We start from the raw sequence: 21,902 nt of genomic DNA, 5'->3' as shown, positions 1-21,902 counted from the left end.
TGCCAGATGCACCAAGTGCCCACAGCTGAAGATGTTTTACCTTCATTACAAGATGGCCTGTGTCTTTGGTGCCTTTGAGCCCCATGACCAACCATTGTGATGACAGCTACTGCCTTCTTTCAGACAGTGGCTAGACAAAGACAGTGTATACTTCCCACCATTACACATTTTTATGCTCTCATCTCTGAGAGCTGAGGTTGAAAATGTTATAGATTTCAGAGGCTACTTTTTAGACATGTTCATTTGCACAAAATTAAGCTTGGTATGTGAATTGGTGTGAATTGTATTGTGAGTGTTTTGCTCTGGAAGTGCTTCTAAGTCCAGTTTTTGCAGAATAATATGTGTTCTGTTTTTTTGGTGATCATATCCCAGAATTTTGTATTCTTTTATTTACTTTTTATTTTTTTTTAATTTTGTTTAATGTTTATTTATTTTTGAGAGAAAGAGAGCATGAGCAGGGGAGGGACAGAGAGAGGAGACACAGAATGTGAAGCAGGCTCCAGGCTCTGAGCTGTCAACACATGCCTGATGCAGGGCTCGAACTCACAGACTGCGAGATCATGACCTGAGCCAAAGTCAGTTGCTTAACCAACTGAGCCACCCAGGCGCCCCTGTGTTCTTTTAGAGATCAGTTTTCAGAGTTGCTGTTGATTGATTTTGGCACAATACCATGAAATAGAAACATGAATTCCTTTCACTGGCTATTTAGAGATGTGTGTTCAGGTAACTTAAAATCCACAGATATTATCAAAATACACAAGATCACCTGATTATGCAAATCTTTTTGTACCTCAGAAATCTGACATTTTGAGCTGTGATTCAGAATCAAAGTGAACCTTGAAATAAAATATCAAAAAGTGAACCACAATGTGTAATTCCTCTTCTTGGAAAAATAATGCCATATTATTATAATAGCAGTTGCCCATCTCTCTCAGATATATCCGTATCTGTAAACATCTTTCTCTAGAACAATCTCATTTGTATCTATAGTAAATTTTGTGTTTTTACTTTCTTCCATTCTTTCATGAATTTTGGGCATAGTTTGGAGATATTCCAAAGGATTTTATCCAGGTACTTTGTGAATGTACAATAGAAGTCACTGACTTCTTATCTACTATAAATTTGCATTTTCTTAATTTTCCTATTTTACATTAGCTTCCAAATTCTTACTATTAAAATACAGTTGCAATATGTTTGTCAGCAAAATAAAACTTCTCAGTGTTGCCTATTACATCTTTCCTACAGCTTCAGTGTCATATACTTTGTATAGAATAACAATACCTTTTTAAAGAATACAATTCCTTGATATTTGACATAGGTAAGCAGCAATGAAACCATGACCACGGTAAGATAGCAAACACAGTCATCACCCTCGTAAGTTTGTTACCGCTCCTTTGTAAGCTATCTGTCCTCTTGTTCTTCCATGAGAAGACATTTGAGAGGTGTTCTTATTATCCTCCCAGAGGCTGGTAGAGGGTTTATAAAGATGATTCTTTATGACATATATTGTAAACATCTTTAAGATTCCTCATCATCTCGAATATTATTTCAGCCTGTCCATACTGGTCTGACCATTTCCCTCTTGGCTCTGATGTGTTTGAAATTCTCTGGAAACATAACATTATTACTGCCTCTATGGGAACTTATGCTTGTCTGATTTACCTCCAGTGAACTGTTTTTGCTGTGAGTATACTAAAGTACCTTTAGATAGACTTGTAATCATAAGTAAGCAGAAAATTTTATATAGCTGGACCTTTTATATGCACTCAATATTATCAATTTCCCTCTAATACGTTCAATTTTCATTATCATTTAGACTAAATATGTTAAAATTTCTGTAGAAATGTCTCCTTTGACCTATATGGACTTTTTTTAAAAATTCAACTATGATTAACATACAGTGCAATATCAGTTTCAGGTGTTCCATATGACTCAGTGATTTCATGCATTTCTCGTGCTCATGACAAGTGTACTCTTGATCTACTTTACCTCTTTCAGCCATCTCCCCACCCAACACCCCTCGAATCTGTGTGTTTTTGAGAAGGTTGTTTAATCTCTTTTTTTTTTTTTTTTGGTCATTGTTCAACTGAGAACTTTTTGTTCTTGATGTCTAGTTTGAGTCATTTGTGGTGTGAGAACATACTTCCTATGATTTTGTTTACTTTGTTCAGATCTCCCTGTGACGTCTCAAGTACCTGCCATAATTTTACAATGTCTTCAGGGAATGACTCTGGGCAAGGAGGCACTTTTTGCACTTTCTGGAAATGTTTGTTTTCATTTCTGTTGTTGCTTGTGTGTTTTCTCTAGTCATCTCCCGCTTCCTTTCTGATTTGAAAACCTTTGTTGTTGGTGATGTGGGAAAAATCATAGGACCTGATTTGACAGAATTGTTTTTCAGTTCAGGAAATAGCCAACTGTAGGAGACATTTCTCCTGTGTTTCTGGTGAGTCAGAGGCATCTTTTAGTCCAAAGATTTTTACCTTTACTTTTGTTTTGTCTGAATCTCTGAAATATTTGTGATCCTGGACTTTATTATGGCTATTGGACTAGACAAAAAAGAATTGCAAGTAAATGGTGCATTGGTTATTAAATTAAAACAAGCCTGCCATTTCCATTATTGAAGGTGAGTAGTTTGGTATCTGTTTCATAGAATGGAAACAGAGCTTTTGGTCAAAAATAAGATGTCTACTTTAGATCTCTTCCGTGGAAATGGTTGTTGAAATATCATCAAGTAGAAAGGAAAGTCTTTCTATAGGTTATTCTACTTCTAAGTTTTTAGTATGTTAGGCCATGGCTACACTAGGCACAGCACCTCCTGTCTGCTGTTAACAACCATCTACCCATCTGCCCGGTGCCTGGATTTTATTTTATGTTGACCCAAACCCCAAACACTGTATATCTTCAAAATCCCCCTTTCCCCCTCACATCCACAAGTTAATGTTCCTAGTTTGTTTGTCTCTTTGTGCACACCCATCACGTTTGCAAGCCTTCTGATCTGAATAAATATGAGGCAAGGACCTTATTCGGGGCTCTTGTCTTTTTTCTGGACATTAGTCATCTCTCATTTGAATCCTGCATCTGCTCTTTTGCTGACCAAAAGAGAACTTTAGACTTAGAGTCTATGACACACCCCTATGTTTACTGCAGCATTATTTACAATAGCCAAATTGTGGAAGCAGCCCAAGTGTCCATCCATAGATAAGTGGATGAAGAAGAGGTGATATATACATTAACACACACACACACACACACACACACACACACACACACACGAATATTACTCAGCCAAAAAAGGAATGAAATCTTGCCATGTGCAACAACACGGATTGATAGAGAGGATATAATGCTAAGTGAAAGATAAATAACATATGATTTCACTCATGTGTGGAATCTAAGAAACAGAACAAATGAGCAAAGGGGGGAAAAAGAGAGAGATGAAGCAAGAAACAGATTCCTAACTTTAGAGAACAAAGTGATGGTTACCAGAGGGGAGGTGGGTGGCGGGATGGGAGAAATAGGTGATGGGTATTAAAGAGTACACTTACCAGGATGAGCCCTGAGTAATGTATAGCATTGTTGAATCCCAATATGTGCACCTGAATCAAATATAACACTGTATGTTAATTATACTAGAATTGCAACACTTACAAAAATAATTTATTTTGCTGAACCACCCTTTATTATAATACCACATTGGATTATGATTTTGACATTGTTGTCACAAGCTATCCTTTTATAAAAATATTGTTTCTACATCAAATTTAATTTTCTTTATCCCTCTTCTAGGTAGAATCGAGTATATGAAGGTAAGATTTCAGGCTTCTATTTTCCTTGTAATCTATTGTTTTTAAATCTCTTTTTAAAGGAATAAAAAGCCTGATGTGTGGCTCGATCTCACAAACCATGAGATCATGACCTGAGGCACAATCAAGAGTTTATGCTCAACTGACTGAGCCACCCAGGTGACCTTTAATCTTTTCTTAATACAGCTGTTCACTGTGGTTTCTAATTCAGCTAGAAATAAAGACATTTACTTATCAGGTCTAGTTTGCCCCTTAACTCTTTACAGTGACTTTTCCTTGTTTGCATCCTAAGTGACAACACAGATTGAGTTGCCATCAACTGAGACAGGTGACCAAGTAGAGGAAAAAATCAGACAATTAGAGAGAAGTGGATGAGTTTAACTCTGGTCAGAAATGTTTAAGAATCCAGTGGCAGGAGTATTTTGGTGTGACCTGCCTACTGGGGGAAATGTACAGATTAAGGTACTATCTGAGCCTGTCAAGAAGCTAAAGGCTTAGAGAAGAGGTCAGATATTGCCAGGCCACATGTGTGTCACTAGAGAGGTTTAAACATGTGTTATGAGTCCTGGGTGGAGAGACCCTCTAATGTCAGTGGAGAGTGAGTGGAAGTGAACAAGATGCCAAATGGGGCTAATGGATTGTGTATGGGCTTCATGGACTGTGCTGATTAAGTGACCCAGCACATAGTGGGTCCTCAAATGCTGGTGTTGCTATGAGGAATACAGCACTGCTGGTATAGAGAAGGGTGACCTCAGGGCAGCAGAGCTCTCACATTGTACAAATAGAAGGTAAGCTTGCAGCTTAGGACCAAACAATAGAATTCAATGCCTGTCAGAAGATTCTGGAGTACTGGGCCCTGTTCTAGGTGCTTTCCATGTGCTATCCACGTCTAAGGTGAGTGTTTCCTGCATGCATGGTGTTTACCAGTAATGCAGGTGGTAAGGTTTGCATCTTGGGCTTTCACCCTCTTGTGATTTGGGGAGATGAGGAGTTATCCAGGGTTCTAGCTACTAAGTAGTAAAGCTGAGATTTTACCCAAGTGTGTTTGATTCCAAGGCCACATGCACCTGAGCATCCCACCCTGGTTCCCATGGACGGGACCCTGTGGAGCAGCAGAAAGACATTGGAGGCCTCCCAAACGAGTGACATTTAGAATAATTTCTCTCTCAGTATTTGTTTAAATGTTTATTTATTTTGAGAAAGAGAGTCTGTGCATGAGTGGTAGAGGGGCAGAGAGAGAAGGAGAGAGAGAATCTTAAGCAGCCTCCATGCTTTCAATATAGAGCCTCACATGGGCTCAATCTCACTGACTGTGAGACCATGACCTGGGCCAAAATCAACTGATCACGTACCCAGGAGCCTGACTCTCTTGTTATAGTTTTTGTTATTGTTGTTTTTATTGTTATGTATGTATGTATGTATGTATGTATCCATTTATTTAAAAGATATATTTATTTTTGAGAGGGATGAGGGTGCAAGTGAGGAGGGGGCAGAGGGAGACGAGGACAGAAGATCCCAAGCAGGCTCTGTGTTGACAGCAGCGAGCCTGATATGGGCTGGAACTGGTGAGCTGTAAGATGATGACCTGTACTGAAGTTGGATCTCAACTGACTGAGCCACCCAAGAATCCCTTTCTTTATTTTTAAAGTGTGAGTGAAAGTGGGGGAAAACCTGGAAGAAATTAGGTAGGTTATTTTTCTTTTTAACTTTTGTTTTTAAAGTAATTGCACTGATTTGTTTATTTGATAATGAAAGACAGGCTATAAGTATGTATGATACTTGATTTTTCTCCATTTCTCCTGTGGTGATGTCAGAGGAATTTGAACTGTTCATATATTCTAAGAAGAATGTTGCTTAATGATGGCATATTAAGGGACACCTGGGTGACTCAGTCGTTTGTTTATCTGAATTTTGATTTTGGCTCAGGAAATGATCACAGGGCCATGGGATCGAGCTCTGCCTTGGACTCCGAGCTGAGCCTGGAACATGCTTAAGATTCTCTCTCTCTCTCCTGACTCTTCACCCACGCATGTATTCTCTATCTCTAAAAGAAAAGAGAGAGAGAGAGAGAGAGAGAGAGAGAGAGAGAGAGAGAGAGAGAGAGAAAGGAGAGAAAGGAGAGAAAGAGAGAAAGGAAAATAAAATGCCACTAACTAAAACTTACTTTCTTCAGGGACCACAGTAATGCTAAAATGTTATATGTGACCAAAGTGGCAGATCATGTGCCTTTTCTGTTGACACAATGGGCAATTTGATTTTACTGGTTTTGGTACTAATCTTAAGAGATTGTTCTTTTATCTTTTTGGTTAAGTTAGATCAAATTTCTGAGAAGATTAAGTACTACATGAAGGAAAATGCAAAACGTGTAGAAAAAAAATCTATTTGTGAGCAGCAGGTACAACCACTCCCCCCCCCTTTTTTTTCATTTTCATGATTTCACCTGGAATTGTGTTCACTTATGGTTCACTGATTTTGCCATCTCCTCTTTCATCCTGATGTCCATTTCATTCCATTCTCTACCAGGCTAAATTCAAAGCAATCATCACATATGTAAAATACCACATCCTTTATTTCTGTAATTACTTACCCACAAGAGATAGGTTTTTATGTCAGCGTAATTAATATTTTTGAATTCTGAATCCTTTATTACATATTTGTGTAGATCAATGGAGCAAAGGAATGTGCTCAAGAAACCATGTGGCAAAATAATCTTCCCTCTTATGAAGCACATAGACGTAAGATAAAAATCCCTTCTTTGTCCTGCGGCGCCTGGGTGGCTCAGTTGGTTAAACATCCAACTCTTGGTTTCAGCTTGGGTCATGATCTCATGGTTCATGAGGTTGAGCCCTGATCAGGCTCCATGTTGATGGTGGGGAGCCTGCTTGGGATTCTCTCCCTCTGTCTCTGTCTGCCCTTCCCCTGCTCGCTCTCTCTGTCTCTCAAAAAACAAATTTAAAAAAGTATTAAAATCCCTTCTTTTAGGGATGTCCTTTAAAAATGGCAGTAGGGGCGCCTGGGTGGCTCAGTCGGTTAAGCGTCTGACTTCAGCTCAGGTCACGATCTCACGGTTTGTGAGTTCGAGCCCCACGTCGGGCTCTGGGCTGATGGCTCAGAGCCTGGAGCCTGCTTCCGATTCTGTGTCTCCCTCTCTCTCTGCCCCTCCCCCATTCATGCTCTGTCTCTCTCTGTCTCAAAAATAAATAAACATTTAAAAAAAATTAAAAAAATGGCAGTAAAAGTAAGGAGTAAGTATTCCTGATGACTATGAAGAATAATCGTGAGACACTTGAGCACACTAATGAATTTTTTAATGACATCATTCCAAGTGTGCACGCTTTGTTGCAATCTGAGAGAAATCAGAATATCAAGAATCGGGGCTTCCTGAGTTACCATAATTTGATGCTTGAGCCCTTTTGGTCATTGGGTGATTTGAGCCCCTCAACCTTCCATGCTGTTCACTGCTGTTTCAAGCAGGAACACCACAGTACCTCTTTTAGGTAGGAGTGAAGCAGAATTTGTTTTCATAACCCTGGCGTAATTTTTACATCATTCAGTGCTGCCAGGAGAGAGCACTAGAGGCCTCTCGCCATGTTGAACAGTTGTGTTTCTCTTAATTCAGAGAATTTTGAAAGTGAATCTTGTGACAATATTTCTCTTCTGTAAAGAAAAGTCATTCATTGAGCTGTTTGGCTTGAAAGATTTTACACTTTCTTCACTTTTTCATTGTCATCCAGTCACAGTTCCATTGTCTCAAAACCAAGATAGTTGCTCTGAAACACTGACACCTTCCACCGTTCTCTTCATCCTTTATTTCTGTATGTGTTTGGCTTTTCTCTTTGGCCCAAACTGGATCGACTGTTTTTAATGATACAGGGACTGACTGTGGGGTATGCTCTGTTGAAAATGCTTCTTTGTGACACATTGTCCAGTGTTTGTTTGGAAAGCCTAGCACACATTTTGTTTCTATATTATTTGCAAATCAGGGAAAGGAAAAATCTACAAAGAACTTGAAAGGTGCTATTTTAGTAAACACTTCAGAAGTTTCAGAAGTAAATTCCCTCTATTTCCTACAGGATTTCCATTGTACACTTTAGCTTTGAAGAAAAACAAATCTTTCATGTCTTAGAATATTCGATTTATATGTTATCTACTGAGTGATCTTCTTTTTGGGAAGAAGTCATGAATGAGAATGTTTTGCTCAGGTTCACCTCTCCCTTAATGAAGTTGATACCTGCGAAGTGAAATCGAAGTTTGAAAAACAGCCTCTGCAGAAAGAAAATTCTCAGCTTAAGATCCCAAAGAATCAGGTAACAAAATTTACTATCAAATGTTATATAAATCAGAGAACTGAACATCATTACTTTCTTTTTAAGTTTCTCTTCTTTAACTGTGATAAAATACATGCATTAGAAAGTTTCCCATCATAAACATTTAAGTGTATATTTTAGTATTGGTAAGTACATTTGCTATACTGTACGTTCTTCTATAGTCATTCCACCTTTCTCAAATTTGTCTTAAAGTCAGGATATACTACTGCACGCAACAAGGATTTGATGCAGGGAGACTTGACGTCTAATAGTGTAACCTGGAATAGGTGTTACTTTAGGGGGGAGAAAACTGCACTTGGTAGAATGAGTTTGCTCTGGAAAGTAAAAAGTGGTTTCTTGCCTTGGGAATCTTGTCCTTTATCCTCTCCCCCCTCATGGCTGCACTCGTGGGAAAAGGTGTGCACACTCAAGTAAATTGTTTTATGCTTGACAGGCAGCAAAAGGGAACTGGGGGACTACTGTGCCGCACTTAGGTGTGTGAAAGGGGCAAAGGACGCCAAATGGGACATGCTGAAGAAAAATGTAGATGTTCGTGTTGGAATGTGTGGACAAAGATAGAAGCTCACAGAAGAGTAAGACTTTCAGGAGTTAATTGTTACAAACACTGTTGTAAGGACGAATGTGTCAGACAGTGGGGATAATTTGCTTTCTTTGAGCACATTTAACACCAACCATACTTTTACCGTAGTAACCAGTAAAGAATTGTGTTTCTCCCTTCTGCCTTGATTTCTGTGATCTGCACCTTCCTTCCCTTTGTGGAAACCTCAGGTTCATTTTCATTGTCCTTTACATTTCAGCCCCATCATAGCGACATATGTATGTATATTTTTGGTCAAACTCTAGACATTGGGTAGGAAATATTGGGAGGAGAATTCAGGTGTACTGTGATGGTATCTTGTTGAAGATGAGATGGGAGTTTATGTCTGATAGGAGATCAGGGGTGCTGGCACTACTGAAACCTGTGAACTCAGTTTTCCTTCCTTTCCCTCTTTCTCTTCCCTTCCCTTCCCTTCCCTTCCCTTCCCTTCCCTTCCCTTCCCATCCCATCCCATCCCATCCCATCCCATCCCATCCCATCCCATCCCATCCCTTCACCTCCCCACATTCCTTTTCCAGGAGGCAATACTCTGAAGGTGGGCAATTCACATGATTTTCTTTTTGTCAGTGTATTTTGCATTCTTCTCAACTGGTGTCTTTGAGGCAGGTGGCAGGAGTTCTCTTGTGAACTGTAGATATGTCCAGTAGGCCATTGTACAATGTTAATGACACCACGTCCAAGAAAGATGTCTCCATGGCAATGTCATGGCATGAGCCTTGATTGAAATTTCAGGGCTCTTGGGAGAAATCAGACAAGTCAGAAACCCCTGCGTCATCCTTATATGTTTAGTTGTGATGAGTTGGCCAGGCTTGGTTTTGTACGTTGAAAAGAAATATGCTTATGCCATCCCAATCACAAGAGCCTGGGACTGGGAGGGCACTTAGTGCATCTCATGTGAGCTTTTTATATTTATGTGATGTATTGATGAGTAGGAATAGAGAGCTGTGAAGAGAAACTCAGAGTTGCCAAAGACTTGCCAGCACGCTGGAGTTTGAGTTTGTTTAGTCCCTTAATTGGGGGGGGGGGGCGTCAGGGCTTCCCCCTGGTTGTGTTTGTGGATCTGTGCACTTATGGGGAAGGGGAGAGGGGACATTTGAGTCCTGCATTCAGGTTTCAGGGAGGGAAGAAAGGCAGAATTTTACATGGGCTACCAGGTAATGTATGTTTCTTTCCCCTCGTAGGAAGCTGGGACTGAAAGAATGGGAGCAGGTGGAAGGGGAGAAGCAGCTGTCAGCCACAGAGGAGAAAGTGAAATTCGCTGCAGAAGAGCTTCGGAACTACAAGTGAGTTCAGCTCCTACCAGCAGCTCACACAACAGCCATTGTATTACTTTGAAACTTTGTACAGTGTTTAGAGCCAAGTAACACACAAATATACACATTCAGGAGACATTCATTTCTATGGAGACTTCAAGAGAGATGTGACATTTTCCAGATGTTAAGTTAAAAATATTAATCTAAACAAGTTAAGTCACTGAGGATTTCCTGATCCGAAATGCTGGCCAGACTATGTGGAAATGTGGTTCCTGAACATGTTTCTGGAGGTGCTGGAAATGATTACAAACCTCAGGAAGCAGTTTGGTTGAGGATGAATCACATCGACAAATATGACCATCCCATTTTAGAGACCCACTTGTTGTAACCATGAGAAATATGATAAGGATACAAGGAAAAGAGATTTGAACTTTACAATGAAAGATCCTCATTGTAGAATTAGGGAGCTGTCACCACAGGTAAGGAGACCGTGTCAATGTGGAGCCCCACAGGCATTAAATAATAAATCCAAGATGATGTAGCGATGGCTTTGAGCTTTCTGTACTCTCCTCCTCATGTGAAATGTGTCTTCTATGATTGGGTCGTATGTATGAGAATTCAGTTCTTGTGATGGGAACCTGGGCCAAATAACATCACGCTCAACATGGTGCTTCATCTGATGAAAGCCATTGCACGCCCAGGAGGAGAGTAGAAGAAACACAAGAACAGCTGCAGCAGTCAGAGCTCACCTTCGGACACCAGGTAGCCTGCACTCTGCCTAGCAGTTCCTGAGTGCTTCAGCACATAACGCAGATGATTATATCGGGACACTGAATGTCTCCACAGGGGTTTTATTGATGTGCTGACTCTTTCAGATTGCTCTTTGTGGGAAGGCATTTCAGGACAACTGGGTAAGAATGTTTTTCTCTCCTCCTCTTGTGCGCACACTGCCACAGCTAAACATGGATGTGTTTCTCTCTTGAGCTCGGGGCTCATGATCTGGAGAGAGCAGTGGTGGAGCAGAGCAGGGAGGTCACCTACCTGAAACACAGGTACAGGATTTTGACACATTTCTTTTTCTTTTAAGGGCGCTGTGAGGTTTTTAAAATTCTAAACCGTTTGGTGTCCAGTGGAGGCTTGGGTGTGGTAACTCTTAGTGAAACAGATTCATCTCGATCTTTAAGACTGGAAGTCATCCAAAGACAGAGGCTTCCAGAGGAATTCATGAGGCACAAACCAATGGCATAAGGACCTGACAAGGAGATACCTCCATGGAAAGGTACGGAGCACATTGTGAAATGCAGTAGCTTAACTTCTGCGGCAACATCCGCACAATCGGCTTCTTGTTCCAGTGGGTGTAATTGTTTGCTCTCATGAAAACAGTCCCAGGTGGTTATAGAGGGCACAGGTTGTCTCACAGTGGTGACAGGACACTAGTTCCCTCAGATGCCCCAGCCAGCAGGGCTCTTTGGGTTTGTCCCTTGTGAGTGGTGAAGCTCACGCCCCTCCACTGACTGTGGGCCCCCCTAAAACCTCGCAGTTACACTTAACAGGAGAGTGGGTGCTAGAACGATCATGGGTCAGCGCCCCTTCCACCTTGAGACAATGTAGAAGGCTGTTTCTTTTGTTTCACATGAATAACGTGAACAATAGCATGGATTGGAGGCTGTATGTCCTGATGAGCTTTCTTGATTTGGCTTTTGGATAAATGCCCATAGAAAATATGCTTTGTCTAAAGAAAGCAGACATTTCTTCCTCTGTTTAGAGGTTCCTTTATTCTTTAATTTTTTGTGTGTGTTGTGAACTATAGTACTCCATTAGCAAAGTAAATCCTTATGAAATTTCACTCTTCTAATGTTATTTTATTACATTGAATATTACAATGAATCTTTACAGTTCATTACACATAGAATTAACCTTTCGCTTCCTCATTACTATAGTATTAGTCTCTTCAAGGCAATTTCTTTTCATGAATACTTACATAATCCCTTGTCAGATACATAAGGCAGATGATATATACAGTAAACCACTTGAAAAATCCCACCCATGCCTTGTGGAAAAGGACAGTGTGCTGTTGATGCTGACGTTTACTGACATTATCCTAACTAAGCCACTCATATTTTAAATTTTAATCTGTGATAAATTGTTATTTCCCGTGATGTGTTTTAGGAAACCCTTGTTTTAGTGTTGATTTCCAATGAATTGAGCCCTGACCTGTCCGCAGTTGTTGATCATCGAATATTCAAACAAAGCCTTCTGGTGCCTTCCTCAAGGCTCCCTTGAGTCCCAAGGGTCATCACCTGTGCCAGTGCCAGATAGAAAACCCTCTATTTCTGGTAAGGGACCTGATTGTAGGAAGCAGTGCACGATGGTGGAGGAAGGCACGGAGGTTTTTTGTTTTTTTTTTCCACCCAGTCTATGCAAATCAGAATAAACCTCCATCCCTTCTTTGCTATCTATCAAATGCAGAACCTGGTGCAGCTTCTGCGAGGAACAAGAATTCTGTCCCTACTATGGACACAGAGAAGGTCAAGGGAAATAATGTGACCATTTTTAGTTGTCACTCTCTCTCTGGAATCTTTTGTCTCTTTATACAACACTCTCTCCTGGTCTTGTCTCTAGGTTGTGTGTTCTGAGATATATCTTCGGTGTTGTTTACTTTACAAACAGTAAAAGTCTTTCCCAAGAGCCTACAGGCCTCTCTTTTCTTAGCTTGTTTGTCATCTTTGGTGGTGCCTCCAGCAGCCATAAGTGTTTAGAGGCTGAGGACCACAGGGCAGTCACTGTGTGTTTGTGGAAATAACATGAGGAGGATGACATCTCACTCCACACTTACGTCTCCTGTCCTGGCTCACTTTTTCTAGACCTCCTTTCATGGGAATATTCCTGAAAACTGAAACAGTATTATTGTTGTTATTTTACTCATTTTCCATCTAGAGTTAGTCATTAACCTGTTTAGAACATTAATTGTGATCCCCACTAACTGAAAAACATGAAAAGCCCTACTTTCTGAGATGTGCTTAGCAATTTTGAATGCTCTTATTCAAAGGTAATTTTTTCCCCTAAAATTTACAGTACATCAGTTTTCCCATTTCTTTTGGGAATGTGCTTTTGCAGAGTCACTACAGCTGTTCGAGTAGTAAAAATATTATGAATTCTCAGGGAAGACATATTTACAGTAGAACAGTGTTCTGGTAGAACAGTGAGGAACCCTGCATTAATCCAGATGTTGTGGACTTTTCCCACCTACCAGCTACCTCACAGTAGCACCAATCCAGGAGGGAGCTGGGGTGAAACTTATGATGTCCTTTATTCCTCCCAGTGTTTTCTCTTTTTTTATTTTAATTTTTTGCAAGGTTTGTTTATTTTTTTGGCAGGAGAGAGAGAGACAGAACAAAAGTGAGAATGGGGCAGAGAGAGAGAGAGAGAGAGAGAGAGAGAGAGAGAGAGAGAATCCAAAGCAGTCTCCAGACTCTGAGCTCTCAGCCCAGAACCTGATGAGAGGCTCAAACTCACAACCCATGAGATCACGACCTGAGTCAAAGTCGGACACTTAACTGACTGAGCCACCCAGGTGCTCCTCTTCCCACTGTTTCCTTAGTGAGGGATGGGCAGGGCAGAGGTCGATGACATGATACCCTTTCCTCCCTCACCACCAAGGCAGGGTTGGTTCTGGCTATTTCCAGGCATCTGGCTCTTTCCAGGTCCTCAGCCCATGCATTCTGCCCTTGAGCCCCTGATGCCTGCAGGGCCCTCTGTCCTCCCAGGTTGTGGAGGCAACCAGCTCTCCAGCAACTTTGAGGTCATGGCTGGGCCACCAAGGGCTCAAGTTCTGGTTGTCCACATGCTTCCCAGGAGTGGCTTGGAACAGCAATGCTGCAGTAAATGTCAGCATGAGCAGCTTCTGTAAACAGGATTCTCATACACTGCGATCAGGGCCTGGGCTAAAACATGATAGGAGAGTGGGGGACACAGGACTTGTCGTGCCCTGCTTCATGGACAGGGCTGCACAGAGCAGAAGGATGAGGGCCTGGGGAGAGGCAGAGAAAGAGACAGGCAGGGAGAGAGACACTGAGTCAGTGATGGGGGAATTGGACATGTCTGAGAGAGTGAGAGGAAGAAACAGGGAGACAGGATTAGAGAGAAATAGAGACAAAGAGGAGGCAAGGAGGAAAGGATGGAGCTGGTCACAGTGTGTGGAGGGGGTGATGGGCAATGCAGGAGGGGCTCTGTGACTATGCTCTTAGTGTTAGAGGGAAAAAGAGTAGGAAACCTGGGCATGACAGTTCCCTGAGTGCAAGGCTCCAACCTCACTGGGACAACCTCTGTATAGGCCATTGCCCCTGGGAAGATGTGTGCCCCTCATTTTGTCTGGCGTGTTGGAACCCAGTCTCAGGATCAGTCATGGAGAGAAATGGCTTGAGTCAGAGTGTGCAGCTCGTTAGCAGGTAAAGTCCAGAGTGTGCCCCATGGGGAGGTAACCATCATCTGTCTTCCCCACTGCCCCCAGTCCCTGCTCCATTTCCCCTTGCTTGAGCACAACCTTCCTTATGTTCCAAAACCAGGCATCAGGCTTTGGGCTGTCCTCCAAGTCTGCAGCCAGGAACTTGGAAAGATGGATTATTGATCTCAACCGAAAGTATTTGAGAATAAGGTCCATATTCTCTTTCTGGAACTGTGACGGAACCAGGCTGGAATGCTGGTGGAAAAACCAAGGGGCATTCGGAGATCTTGGTGGATTGGAGATTTATTTAACACTTGCCGGCTCAGGAGAGACCATACTCCAAAGATCTGAGCCCCGAATGCGAGCGGGAAGGGTAATTTATAGTTATCAGCCTCCATATTTGTTGGGGAGGGGGGGGCTGGTTTTCAAGCGTGCAGCAAACAAAGGAAGAACCTGGAGGAGGGGTCTCTAAGTTAGAGACCAGAGTCTGTTTTAGTCCAATCAGCCACCTTTGGTGTACTTTATCCATTTCTCCAACTTTCCCCACTTTGATGCCTGTAAGAAAAAAGTTTTAGTAGGCATCACCTTTCAATTTTACAGGTTGGTACTCTCAGAAGGCTAAGATATGTGCAGTAGTTTGGCAAGGAACAGTGTTTCAATAAAATGTACCATGGCATTCAGTATACAGGGGTCAATTGATACAAGTAAAATTATGGAGAGGAAGGGCCTGGCCAGGGCAGGAAACCAGAATGCCCAATCTGTGAGATCCCATCCTTTCCATTGATTGATATTTTCCTGTTGTCTATGTTGAATTCTTTCCTTGAGTTCCTTAACCTTAGTTGTAACTATTCCTGACTGGTTTATGAAATAGCAACATTCCTCCCCCAGAAAGATGCAAATCCCTCCCCTTTCTGATGAAAGGAGGTCGAGGGCTCACCTATTTGGGAGGGTCATTGCCACCAGAGAGTTTATTTGGCTTTGTAAAGCTACCAGCGAGTTTGCCACATGTTCCATGTCTTCATTTAACTCTTGAGATAGTCTATGGTATAGTCCTACGGATGAACCTATGCCCCCTCTTGCAGTTCCTATTCCCGTCGCAATTCTTGCTCCTATCAGAACGGGTAGGAGGATTGCCGGTTTAGCCCAGGACTTGGGGCCAAAGGCTGTTAGGAGCTGATCTTCAGTGTACCTGGATATCTCTGGGGTTAGGAAGATGGAATAGCATATCTGAGTCCAGTTAGCCTCTAAGCATGAGTAGGCCAAATTAAAACATAGATAGAACACCCTAGTGGTTGAATATAGGGTTATATTCTTCTTTAAGGTTATATTTCTTCCGTATAGAGAGGTACCATTCATACCTTCAGGGACTGTACAGATTAGATTGTTGGCATTTGTGAGACAGATCCCAGTGGCCAGGGGTCCAATTAAGACAGAGGTGTTAGTTTTGAGATTTTCAGGAGCTTCCCAGGTCAAAGGGAGAGGGGTGGCTAAGTAAGCCCTCCAGCTGAGGGGCAAGCACATCCAGCAAGTTTGGGTGTGATTACCTATTTTATGGAGGACTTCTAGAGTAGTGTCAGTCCAATGTTGGAGTGGGGAATTGGTAAGCATCTGATTGGAGGCTGAAAGTCTCAAACCCTGGTAGGCTGCCAGAGAGTGGTCACCTTTATGGCTTATATCACCCTGTCCTGAGTATCCTTTATAACCTTTTGAAGGGCCCTGTCTTGCATCCCTTACCCGTCCAAGATCCCCCATTGAGGAAGATAAGTGTAGCAAGCTTGCTTAACCTTGTGGAAGCCCTTGTTTCAGCATGGGTTCCTGACATTTTGGGTTATCTCTATGGTCCAATACTTAGTTTTTGGGGCACCGGGCGATTGACAGAGAGTGTCTGTTTTTCCCACATAGCAATCTTTGTGGAGGAAAGTGAAGGGTGAAGGCACAGAATGCCCTTGACTCACTTATTGTTATATAACAATCCTGGGGGCAAAGTGGGTAAGCGGCAATTGTGAGGGTGAGAGACGTTATCATAATATATAGGCAATACTTAATAATCCTCCCATCCAGAGGAGGTTTGTGAGATCCAGCATGCATCTTTTGTCCCATGTCCAGCTTGTTGGTACAGTTGTTATTAGCCCAACAGTAAGAAGTAAGATCAGGGCTATGACACCAGTAAGGGGAAAGGGCTGGCAGAGTTGCATCCAAACCCCTGGGCTCAGTCCACATGTTGATTCCTGAAGCTTCTGCCATGCGCAGGCCAGCCAGCTTCCGGGGTGTGGCTGGAGCAGGGCTGGAGGTCTCAGGGGCCAGTGTCTTTTTGAGGGTCAGTTTAAGTGGGTTGACTGGATCTGGATCACTTTGCCAGGTTGAGGGTTCCTCTGAGTTGGCCTTCTTAGCTCTGGAGTGATGGACCCATGGGGTGATACCTGAAACTGAATTCTCTATTTGGTTGTATGTCTGTAAAGTCCACCTCCAAGTCTTCAAAAGGGGCGGGTTTCTGGTAACTGTCAGATCAGGTTTAGGGAAGATATGGTTTACATATTAGGAGATCCATCCTGTTTTCCAGTTGTTTAAATAATCATATACCCATGGGGTCTTATTATTATCTCCATAGTATAACAAGCACAGAAGATTGCCTATATATGAAATACTGTGACAATTTTCTGGAGTTTACCTCAAGTTGTCTAGTTTAGGCAAACAACAAACATTTAAAGACAATCAGAACTAGAATTTAACATCCATAACAGTGCATTGTTGAAACATAGTTCTTATCTCTAGCCCCCCCCCCCCTTCCAGAGATAGCCAAATTGAGACCAATGCATTTGTAGAACAAATCCAGTCTTAACAAATTTGGCCTAATTCTTTACATAAGCTCAGCAAGAATAGCGATTGATCATGAGGATCTTTTAAAGTTTGCTTTGTTGGAACTTTTATAAGGAATCTCTGGGTTGAGCTTTTAGTAACCTCTCCAGGCCAGAAGCCAAGCCAAATACTTGCCATCAGATAGGCCTGCAATACCTGTAGAATTGGAAGAATTTCTCTTCATGAGGTCCCCAAGATATCCTGAGGTTCCTGCACCTGCCACGAAGTGACCTTCTTTACTCACCTGGTGAGGCTACTGGGAACTCTGTAAGCAAGGCACCAAGCCAACATTTCCAAGGGACTTTATGGCTCCATGTTTTATAAAGCCAACCCTAATTCCTTAAAGCTGTCTGGTCATATCTGAGTCTATGAATGTCATCCTCAAATATGATATTCCAGTCAAAGCCTTGGTAAAATAACCAGTATTTCCAAATGGTGACCTGTTATAAGATGAACAGATTCTTACTGAACTTATGCAAACAATTGTAATTGCCATGAAAGACAGAATACTCATTGAGAGATTTTGAATTTCAGGGGAATTATGTAGAGAGAAAAGATAAATACTTCAGTTTACAAATGAATAGTTTATGACATTTTTGTATATCATAGATATCTTAAGAGACAGTTTCCTTAATCTGGTAGAGGAAACATTAGGGAACCAGGAATGTTTTCAAGAATCATAAAACTATAATCTTCCTTAGTTCAATTAATCCCATGTTCTTAATTCTTGTTCAATTTGAATACAGCTTTTTAGTTCTGGACACTTTTACCCATTTTAGTATCAATCTTAAAGATATCAAATACCTGTATTTATCCCTAAAGTCCTTTTTATAAATCTCCTTGAAGAAGAAACACGTTTTGTGAGAGAAAAAGAACAATTATAAATGGCACAATCTCAGAAATAGACATTGTTAAAGATCTAATGAGAGTTCATTATGATGCAATTGGCAAAGAAATTCGTTTATTTCTGTAACACATAACATCTCAAGTAATCAGAATATTAAATGATCACCTTATTTAAAAACATTAAAATTTTAGGAATTGCATGTATTCAGGCAGTTATAGCACTTACCTCTGCAATACAATCTAAGGTTTACCATTGTATGACAGAGCTTTTCCAAGTAACTTAACATCCCAAATAAACGGGCCTAATTGGTCAAGAAGACTTCATTTACCATTTAAATCCTGAGAAGTTTGTTAAAACCCCAGAAGTCATAAGTATATCCTAAATAGGATTACAGACCATTACCATTACAAAAATCTTACCATTGTATATATTCAACCAAAGTGGCAATAAAAGATCCCAAAGGTGAATGTATAGCATTATACAGTTGTTATCAAAACCTAGCTCTTTTAACATTCAGAAGTTTTAGCTAAGTAATCAAAGACCTGATAGAAATGAGGCCTAAAACTTTGATTTTCCCAGAGGATAAACCTTTGTTTGCATTGTCTTATCAAGAGCAGATCAACAGTTCAAGAAAACTTTGTCATTTGAGCAGAGAGAAAAGCAGGATTTCAACCTTTTACTATTGTACTTTTAAAATTCCATTCATCTCAACCTTCTATAACATTCTTTTGCTTCTAAATTTTGTCCCAAAGCCATTTCTTTCCAAATAACCAGTCTCATTTAGGACAAAATTACTTTCTTCTACCCTCAACGAAACTGTATTTCCATTCCTTATATTTTTCTTATATATGTCCTATTTTCCTACATACAGAGTTGCTTTCTTTATTTTCATCAGTCTTAAGTACATTTAGCAGAATTTTAACTCTTAGGAAACCACAGTTTCCAATTGAGGACTTAGTAATCAATTGAGAGGTGTTTATAGGAGAATTTTTTTAGACGGTAAATTCATGAACCAATTAAGTGCAAAGCATGTTTTCCAATAGGTCTGAATAGGCTTAAATTCTCAGCAATAAAAAGTTAAAAACACAAACCTGTGTTCAGTAATCAAAGCTTTAGCATTCCATCCTATTTGGAAAGTTTCAGGTTACCAAGGACCTTGAAAGTTATTTTAACAATTACCCATGAAAACCTTGAGACAGACAAAATTAACTATCATTAACAAATTGCAACAGAGATAACATGAGCTTATTTGACCTTTGCCGATAACTTTAAAGACAGGTCCAATAAACTTAAATTAGCTTAAACAGCGAGTATGTTTCACCTGCATCCACCTAAAATCAATAAATTTTTCCCCATTGTCAATTTTCATTTGGGGTGCCAGTGGAGGTATCTGAAATGGGTGGTCCAAGGAGGGTGCACTTTGCTCCTGGACTTGGAGGGTGGGAGGAGGAACCAATGGCGCCTGAGACACTGAGGAGGGTATAGGACCACACCCAAGTTGGTGCAGAAACATGAGGGGGAGGGGAAGGTAGAAGTAGCAACTGCTTGGGAATATTCCTTAAAGTCCCTGTCCCTAGGTAGATTAACCACAGTTGGCTCCAATTATAGCTATTAACCTGGGAAATGAGGGAGAATCCCTCACATCTATTAATCAGAAGAACAGGGAGAGAGAGTCAGTGTCCCCTTTTAGTCAGGTTCTATCTCGGCTAGACCAATAAGGTCCCCTTCTTGAGGTTCCTCCTGATATCCATTGGGTTTTGGGACTTTCCCTGGTTGGGACACTTATTCTTTCTAATGTCCTTTCCCCTTGCAGTAGTTTCATTGACCCCCTTGCTAAGGAGCTTCTGGGCCTCCCCCTTTGCTGCTGGGCATGTTTATGGCCTTCTCAGTCCCCTGCTGTGATCCCCTTGAGAGCCTCTTGATATCAGCGGATGTGGACCGGCATCTGGAGAATGCCTGCGCCTGGCCAAGGGCGCAATCTGGCTGCAGGGCCTTGTGGGGGAGGGTTCTCTGGCTTGGAAGGGGAGGAGAAATGGGTGGCTGCGGAGGCAGGCCCCTGCCTGTGGCAGTCACAGCAGTGGCAGCAGTGGCAGCAGTGGCAGCAGCGAGTCTGCTGGGGGTGGAGTTTCAAGCTCAGGGGAGGGGGAAGGGAGCATAAAAAGTCATGAAGAGGGGGACATTAGGGGAGCGGTCTGTTGCTTCTTTGGCTCCCTGGATGAGTCTCCAGATAACACGGCTAAAACCTTTGCCTGGCTCTCCTTGTTCCACCCTGACCCCACAAGGCTCCCATGAGGCAGAGTCACAAAGACAGAGAGACAGGGGCGCCCCTTCCAATGAGGAGACCAGCCAGATGCCTGCCTGGCTATGTCCTGAAGGAACCCAGGAACCCAGGTCCCAGACCTGGGACACACGATCAGAAACCATTCTGATATCACCACAGACTGAGTGCCAGGCATCATGGAATTGCAGACAGGCCCCCTCAGCCTCCATGGGCCCCTGTGGACCCCAAGGGTGCCTGTCGGTGGAGCCACAGAATTGAACTCTGCAGGCAAGCTAGACTGAATTGCACATTCACATTCACATATACACCAGAGGTTATTATATTCCCTACCATAGAATCCCTACCTGTGAGACTTCTGAAGTCTTGGGGAGTGATCAGGTCCCCCTTCCACTCTTGCAAGTGGGCCTGACTAGATTTGGCTCCAGCCTTACCGGTTCCGACCCTCGGGTCCAGGACCTCACCTGCCAAGTCTCCTCGAGTCTGGTGGGAATGGCGGAGAGGTGCTGGCCTGAATGGGACATAGAAGGAGACTGCCGAAATTTAGGCAGGTTGCTCACTCTACCTTGTGATCCCTCATTCCAACACCGCCTCGCTGTTCTCCCATACCGGTGGCAACAATGAGCCAGCGTGGTTGGGTTTCCTGGTCAGGGAACCAAATTTGTTATGGAACCAGGCTGGAATGCTGGTGGAAAAGCCAAGTGGCACTCAGAGCTCATGGTGGATTGGAGATTTATTTAACACCAGTGGTCTCAGAGGAGACTGTATTTCTCCAAAGATCTGAGCCCTGAGTGCGAGCAGGAAGGGTAATTTATAGTTATCAGCCTACATATTTGTGTGTGTGTGTGTGGGGTGGTTTTCAAATGTGCAGCAAAGGAAGAAGAACCCGGAGGAGGGGTCTCTAAGCTAGAGACCAGAGTTTGTTTTAGTCCAATCAGCCACCTTTAGTGTACTTTCTCCACTTCTTCAACAGAAAGAGTTATGTGCAACATGATAGTGCGTTGCTATTCTTACATCTACTGCTGATCTCTGGATTGCGGATTGTAAGTGAGCAGTTTAAAACACCACTACCTTCTCTTATATGAAAAGAGAAACCTCTGTCTTCACCCAGCCTTCCTCTGATTGTGAAGACATGGCAGTTACTATTTGAAGGCACAATTATCTACCTATGAGTCTGATGGAAATTATTTCATCCATCTTCATCCCTAAAGCACTTTTCATTGAAAATATTACCCATATGGAGGCAGGAAATTCATAACAGATGTGTAGCTCCCTCTAGGTATGCATTCTGATCTTGTCCCATTTGTGTCACCAAACACATTACTGACAACATGAAAAATAAGCTCTCAACATCAAGATGGTGACATAGAGAATGTGGCATAAAAGGATTTTCATATGTTCTCAATTAGAAATAAAGTTTAATGGTGAAGGAGAAACTTAAAGTATTGTCAAATTTTATTGACATACAGTAGACACACCATGTTGTATTAGTTTC

The 21,902-nt window shown here is 41.9% G+C and overlaps 1 long non-coding RNA gene across 3 annotated transcripts in view; it reads left to right on the top strand.

Annotated features, from left to right (window-relative positions):
- Positions 1 to 7,037: 7,037 nt before the first annotated feature.
- LOC111558016 overlaps positions 7,038 to 21,902 on the top strand; it is a 53,424-nt gene continuing 38,559 nt past the window's right edge. For all 3 annotated transcript variants that reach the window (XR_006587938.1, XR_006587939.1, XR_006587937.1), the window contains exons 1-3: positions 7,038 to 8,110; positions 9,911 to 10,012; positions 11,070 to 11,261. This is a non-coding gene — a long non-coding RNA (uncharacterized LOC111558016). The remainder of the gene's footprint in view (positions 8,111 to 9,910; positions 10,013 to 11,069; positions 11,262 to 21,902) is intronic.

This window comes from Felis catus, chromosome D3 (assembly GCF_018350175.1).
Source record: "Felis catus isolate Fca126 chromosome D3, F.catus_Fca126_mat1.0, whole genome shotgun sequence".
NCBI lineage: Eukaryota > Metazoa > Chordata > Mammalia > Carnivora > Felidae > Felis > Felis catus.
The sequence above is the reverse complement of the archived record's forward strand: the minus strand, read 5'-3'. Positions and strand labels throughout refer to the sequence as shown.